This window comes from Arachis ipaensis, chromosome B1 (assembly GCF_059453495.1).
Source record: "Arachis ipaensis isolate K30076 ecotype BB chromosome B1, ASM5945349v1, whole genome shotgun sequence".
Classification (NCBI taxonomy): Eukaryota; Viridiplantae; Streptophyta; class Magnoliopsida; order Fabales; family Fabaceae; genus Arachis; species Arachis ipaensis.
In genome coordinates, this window is record NC_142436.1 from 52,501,471 (window position 1) to 52,508,343 (window position 6,873).

A 6,873-nucleotide genomic window follows, 5' to 3' on the forward strand; every position below is an offset into this window, starting at 1 on the left:
AAGCTTAGAGTGGATGTTCAGACCTTCAAACAGAAAGAAGGTGAATCCCTCTATGAAGCTTGGGAAAAATACAAATAGTTGACCAAAAAGTGTCCTTCTGACATGCTTTCAGAATGGACCATCCTGGATATATTCTATGATGGTCTATCTGAGTTATCTAAGATGTCATTGGATACCTCTGCAGGTGGATCCATTCACCTAAACAAAATGCCTGTAGAAGCTCAAGAACTCATTGACATGGTTGCAAATAACCAGTTCATGTACACTTCTGAGAGGAATCCTGTGAGTAATGGGACACCTATGAAGAAAGGAGTTCTTGAAGTTGATACTCTGAATGCCATATTGGCTCAGAATAAAATATTGACTCAGCAAGTCAATATGATCTCTCAGAGTCTGCATGGAATGCAAGCTGCATCCAACAGTACTCAAGAGGCTTCTTATGCAGAAGAAGCTTATGATCCTGAGAACCCTGCAATAGCAGAGGTAAATTACTTAGGTGAACCTTATGGAAACACCTATAACTCATCATGGAGAAATCACCCCAATTTCTCATGGAAGGATCAAAAGCCTCAACAAGGCTTTAATAATGGTGGAAGAAACAGGTTTAACAATAATAAACCTTTTCCATCATCCACTCAGCAATAGACAGAGAACTCTGAACAAAATGCTTCTAATTTAGCAAATCTAGTCTCTGATCTATCTAAGGCCACTGTGAGTTTCATGAATGAAACCAGATCTTTCATTAGAAATTTGGAAGCACAAGTGGGCCAGCTGAGTAAAAGGATCACTGAAATCCCTCCAAGTACTCTCCCAAGTAATACAGAAGAGAATCCAAAAGGAGAGTGCAAGGCCATTGACATAAGCACCATGGCCGAACCCAAAGAGGGAGAGGAAGACGCAAATCCCAAGGAGGAAGACCTCCTGGGAAGTCCAGTGACCAATAAGGAGCTTCCCTTTGAGGAACCAAAGGACTCTGAGGCTTATCTAGAGACCATAGAGATTCCATTGAACCTCCTTATGCCCTTCATGAGCTCTGATGAGTATTCCTCTTCTGAAGAGAATGAGGATGTTACTGAAGAGCAAACTGCCAAGTTTCTTGGTGCAATCATGAAGCTAAATGCCAAATTATTTGGCATTGATACTTGGGAAGTTGAACCTCCCTTGTTCATTAATGAACTAAGTGATCTGGATCAACTGACATTGCCTCAGAAGAGACATGATCCTGGAAAGTTCATAATACCTTGTACCATAGGCACCATGATCTTTAAGGCCCTGTGTGACCTTGGTTCAGGAATAAACCTCATGCCCCTCTCTGTAATAGAGAAACTGGGAATCTATGGGGTGCAAGCTGCTAAAATCTCATTAGAGATGGCAGACAATTCAAGAAAATAGGCATATGGACAAGTAGAGGACGTGTTAGTAAAGGTTGGAGGCCTTTACATCCCTGCTGATTTCATAGTCCTGGATACTGGAAAGGAAGAGGATGAATCCATCATCCTAGGAAGACCTTTCCTGGCCACAGCAAGAACTGTGATTGATGTTGACAGAGGTGAACTAGTCCTTCAATGGAATGAGGACTTCCTTGTGTTTAAAACTCAAGGATCTCCCTCTGCAACCATGGAGAGGAAGCATGAAAAGCTTCTCTCAAAGCAGAGTCAACCAGAGCCCCCACAGTCAAACTCTAAGTTTGGTGTTGGGAGGCCACAACCAAACTCTAAGTTTGGTGTTGAACTCCCATACCCAAACTCTAAGTTTGGTGTTGGAGAGTTTCAACAATGCTCTGAACATCTGTAAGGCTCCATGAGAGCCCACTGTCAAGCTATTGACATTAAAGAAGCGCTTGTTGGGAGGCAACCCAATGTTTATTTATCTAATTTTTATTTTCATTGTTTTTCATGTCTTTATAGGTTCATGATCATGTGGAGTCACAAAATAAATAGAAAAATTGAAAATAGAATCAAAAACAGCAGAAGAAAAATCACACCCTGGAGGAGCATCTGTCTGACGTTCAGCGCCAGAACAGAGCATGGTTCTGGCACTGAACGCCAGAACAGGCATGGTTCTGGCGTTCAACGCCAGAAATGGCACACAAATGGGCGTTGAATGCCCAAAATGGCCACCAACCTGGCGCTGAACGCCCAGAGTTGTGTGCAAAGGCATTTTTACATGCCTAATGGGTGCAGGGATGTAAATCCTTGAACACCTCAGGATCTGTGGACCCCACAGGATCCACACCTACCTCCACTCACTTCTTCTCACTACTTTCTTTCACACAACCCCATAAACACTCTCCCCAAAAACCCTTCACCAATCACCTCAAAATCTCTTCCCCATCACCTCTTCACCACTCACATCCATCCACTCTTCCCCAAAAACCTACCTCATAAACTCCACCTACCTTCAAAAATTCAAAACCAATTTCCCACCCAAACCCACCCATATGGCCGCAACCTTTCCCCCCCTCCCTTCCCTATATAAAGCCCTCCATTCTTCATCAAATTCACACAACACACCCCTCTACACCCTTCTTGGCCGAAAACACTTCCCACTCTCCCTCTCCTCCATTTCTTCTTCTTCTTCATCTATTCTTTCTTTGATTGCTCGAGGGCGAGCAAAACTCTAAGTTTGGTGTGGTAAAAGTATAAGCTTTTTGTTTTTCTATTACCATTGATGGCACCTAAGACCGGAGAATCCTCTAGAAAGGGGAAAGGGAAGACAAGAGCTTCCACATCCGAGTCATGGGAGATGGAAAGGTTCATCTCCAAAGCCCATCAAGACCACTTCTATGATGTTGTGGCCAAAAAGAAGGTGATCCCTGAGGTCCCTTTCAAACTCAAAAGAAATGAGTATCCGGAGATCCGACATAAAATTCAAAGAAGAGGTTGGGAAGTTCTAACAAATCCCATCCAATAAGTCGGCATCCTAATGGTTCAAGAGTTCTATGCCAATGCATGGATCACCAAGAACCATGATCAAAGTAAGAACCCGGATCCAAAAAACTATGTTACAATGGTTCGGGGGAAATACTTAGATTTTCGTCCGGAAAATGTGAGGTTGGCATTCAACTTGCCAAACATGGAAGAGAACGCACGCCCCTACACAAGGAGAGTCAACTTTGATCAAAGGTTGGACCAAGTCCTTATGGACATATGTGTAGAAGGAGCTCAATGGAAGGTTGACTCCAAAGGCAAGCCGGTTCAACTAAGAAGATTGGACCTCAAGCCTGTAGCTAGAGGATGGTTGGAGTTCATTCAATGCTCAATCATTCCCACTAGCAACCGGTCTGAAGTTACTATAGACCAGGCCATCATGATCCATAGCATCATGATTGGAGAAGAGGTGGAAGTTCATGAGATTATACCTCAAGAACTCTACAAGGTGGCTGACAAGTCCTCCACTATGGCAAGGTTAGCCTTCCCTCACCTCATTTGCCATCTATGTTACTCAGCTGGAGCTTTCATAGAAGGAGACATTCCTATTAAGGAAGAGAAGCCCATCACTAAGAAAAAGATGGAGCAAGCAAGAGAGCCCATTCATGGAGCTCAAGAGGCGTATGAAGCTCATCACCATGAGATCCCGGAGATGCCTCAAATGCACTTTCCTCCACAAAACTATTGGGAGCAAATTAACACCTCCCTAGGAGAATTGAGTTCCAATATGGGACAACTAAGGGTGGAACATCAAGAGCACTCCATCATGCTCCATGAAATAAGAGAAGATCAAAAAGCAATGAGGGAGGAGCAACAAAGACAAGGAAGAGACATAGAAGAGCTCAAGGACATCATTGGTTCCTCAAGAAGGAAACGCCACCATCACTAAGGTGGATTCATTCCTTGTTCTTGCTTTCTCTGTTTTTCGTTTTCTATGTTATGTGCTTATCTATGTTTGTGTCTTCATTACATGATCATTAGTAGTTAGTAACTGTGTCTTAAAGTTATAAATGTCCAATGAATCCATCACCTCTCTTAAATGAAAAATGTTTTAATTCAAAAGAACAAGAAGTACATGAGTTTCGAATTTATCCTTGAACTTAGTTTAATTATATTGATGTGGTGACAATGCTTCTTGTTTTCTGAATGAATGCTTGAACAGTGCATATGTCTTTTGAAGTTGTTGTTCATGAATGTTAAATATGTTGGCTCTTGAAAGAATGATGACTAGGAGACATGTTATTTGATAATCTGAAAAATCATAAAAATGATTCTTGAAGCAAGAAAAAGCAGCAAAGAACAAAGCTTGCAGAAAAAAAAAGGGCGAAAAAAATAGAAAGAAAAAGAATAAGCAAGCAGAAAAAGCCAAAGCTCTTAAAACCAAGAGGCAAGGGCAAATAAAAAGGATCCCAAGGCTTTGAGCATCAGTGGATAGGAGGGCCTAAGGAATAAAATCCTGGTCTAAGCGGCTAAACCAAGCTGTCCCTAACCATGTGCTTGTGGCGTGTAGGTGTCAAGTGAAAACTTGAGACTGAGCAGTTAAAGTCAAGGTCCAAAGCAAAAAAAAGAGTGTGCTTAAGAACCCTGGACACCTCTAATTGGGACTTTAGCAAAGCTGAGTCACAATCTGAAAAGGTTCACCCAATTATGTGTCTGTGGCATTTATTTATCTGGTGGTAATACTGGAAAACAAAGTGCTTAGGGCCACGGCCAAGACTCATAAAGAAGCTGTGTTCTAGAATCATCATACTAAACTAGGAGAGTCAATAACACTATTCGAAATCTGAAGTTCCTATAGATGCCAATTATTCTGAATCTCAATGGATAGAGTGAGATGCCAAAACTATTCAAGAGGCAAAAAGCTATAAGTCCCGCTCATATGATTGAAGCTCTGTTTCATTGATAGTTTGGAATTTGTAGTATATTCTCTTCTTTTTATCCTATTTAATTTTCAGTTGCTTGGGGACAAGCAACAATTTAAGTTTGGTGTTGTGATGAACGGATAATTTATACGCTTTTTGGCATTGTTTTTAGTATGTTTTTAGTAGGATCTAGTTACTTTTAGGAATGTTTTCATTAGTTTTTATGTTAAATTCACATTTCTGGACTTTACTATGAGTTTGTGTGCTTTTCTGTGATTTCAGGTATTTTCTGGCTGAAATTGAGGGACTTGAGCAGAAATCAGATTCAGAGGTTGAAGAAGGACTGCTAATGCAGTTGGATTCTGACCTCCTTGCACTCAAAGTGGATTTTCTGGAGCTACAGAACTCAAAATGGCGCGTTCTAATTGCGTTGGAAGGTAGACATCCAGGGATTTCCAGCAATGTATAATAGTCCATACTTTGGCCAAGAATAGACGACGTAAACTGGCGTTCAACGCCAGCTTTCTACCCAAATCTGGCATCCAGCGCCAAAAAAGGATCCAAAACCAGAGTTGAACGCCCAAACTGGCACAGAAACTGGCGTTCAACTCCAGGAATGACCTCTACACGTGTAACACTCAAGCTCAGCCCAAACACACACCAAGTGGGCCCCGGAAGTGGATTTATGCATCAATTACTTACTCATGTAAACCCTAGTAGCTAGTTTATTATAAATAGGACCTTTTACTAGTCTTTTGGACCATCTTTGATCAGTTGTATGCTATCTTAGATCACGTTTGAGGGCTGGCCATCTCGGCCATGCCTGGACCTTTCACTTATGTAATTTTAACGGTAGATTTTCTACACTCCATAGATTAAGGTATGGAGCTCTGCTGTTCCTCAAAGATTAATACAAAGTACTACTGTTTTCTATTCAATTCATCTTATTTCGCTTCTAAGATATCCATTCGCACCCAAGAACGTGATGAAGGTGATGATTATGTGTGACGCACATCACCATTCTCCCCTATGAACACGTGCCTGACAAACACTTCTGTTCTACATGAAATAAGCTAGAATGAATATCTCTTAGATCTCCTAACCAGAATCTTCGTGGCGTAAGCTAGAATGATGGCGGCATTCAAGAGAATCCGGAAAGTCTAAACCTTGTCTGTGGTATTCCGAGTAGGATCCAATGATTGAATGACTGTGACGAGCTTCAAACTCGCGAGTGCTGGGCGTTAGTGACAGACGCAAAAGGAGGGTGAATCCTATTCCAGCATGATCGAGAACCGACAGATGATTAGCCGTGCTGTGACAGAGAATGTGAGCATATTTTTCACTGAGAGGAGGGGATGTAGCCACTGACAACGGTGATGCCCTTGCATAAAGCCAGCCATGGAAAGGGGTAAGACTGATTGGATGAAGATAGCAGGAAAGCAGAGGTTCAGAGGAACGAAAGCATTTCTATTCGCTTATCTGAAATTCTCACCAGTGATTTACATAAGTATTTCTATCCCTATTTTATTAATTAATTTCGAAAACCTCATTACTATTTTATATCTGCCTGACTGAGATTTGCAAGGTGACCATAGCTTGCTTCATACCGACAATCTCCGTGGGATTCGACCCTTACTCACGTAAGGTATTACTTGGACGACCCAGTGCACTTGCTGGTTAGTTGTATCGAAGTTGTGAACCATGGTTTTAGCACCATGTTCTTGGCGCCATTGCCAGGGAAAGAAAGATCCATGAATTTTACATAATCAAAGTGTAATCACGATTGCGCGTACCAAGTTGCTCACGTTGCCAGGGATTGTTTGAGCCTGGACATCACAATTTCGTGCACCAATGATCTCTCAGAGTCTGAATGGAATGCAAGCTGCATCCAACAGTACTCAAGAGGCTTCTTATGAAGAAGAAGCTTATGATCCTGAGAACCCTGCAATAGCAGAGTTAAATTACTTAGGTGAACCTTATGGAAACACCTATAACTCATCATGGAGAAATCATCCAAATTTCTCATGGAAGGATCAAAAGCCTCAACAAGGCTTTAATAATGGTGGAAGAAACAGGTTTAG

General features: G+C 41.7%; 1 non-coding gene across 1 annotated transcript; it reads right to left on the reverse strand.

Moving 5' to 3' along the window:
- On the reverse strand, window positions 1-108 carry LOC148576570 (small nucleolar RNA R71). The gene has a single exon (XR_015904114.1). It is a non-coding gene; the product is annotated as a small nucleolar RNA R71 (small nucleolar RNA).
- Between the last annotated feature and the right edge of the window lie 6,765 nt (window positions 109-6,873).